This window comes from Anarrhichthys ocellatus, unplaced genomic scaffold, assembly GCF_004355925.1.
Source record: "Anarrhichthys ocellatus isolate YVR2014 unplaced genomic scaffold, GSC_Weel_1.0 scaffold6261, whole genome shotgun sequence".
Classification (NCBI taxonomy): domain Eukaryota; kingdom Metazoa; phylum Chordata; class Actinopteri; order Perciformes; family Anarhichadidae; genus Anarrhichthys; species Anarrhichthys ocellatus.
Window position 1 is genome coordinate 2150 of NW_022286235.1, and position 299 is coordinate 2448.

A 299-nucleotide genomic window follows, 5' to 3' on the forward strand; every position below is an offset into this window, starting at 1 on the left:
TACACTATGCGCCTCTGAGGTCGAGTACAGTATGAAGTACACTATGCACCTCTGAGGTCGAGTACAGTATGAAGTACACTATGCACCTCTGAGGTCGAGTACAGTATGAAGTACACTATGCACCTCTGAGGTTGAGTACAGTATGAAGTACACTATGCACCTCTGAGGTCGAGTACACTATGCACCTCTGAGGTCGAGTACAGTATGAAGTACACTATGCACCTCTGAGGTCTAGTACAGTATAAAGTACAACTACTTGAGTATTTCCATTTTCCCCTCAGAGGGAATTATTTAAACTT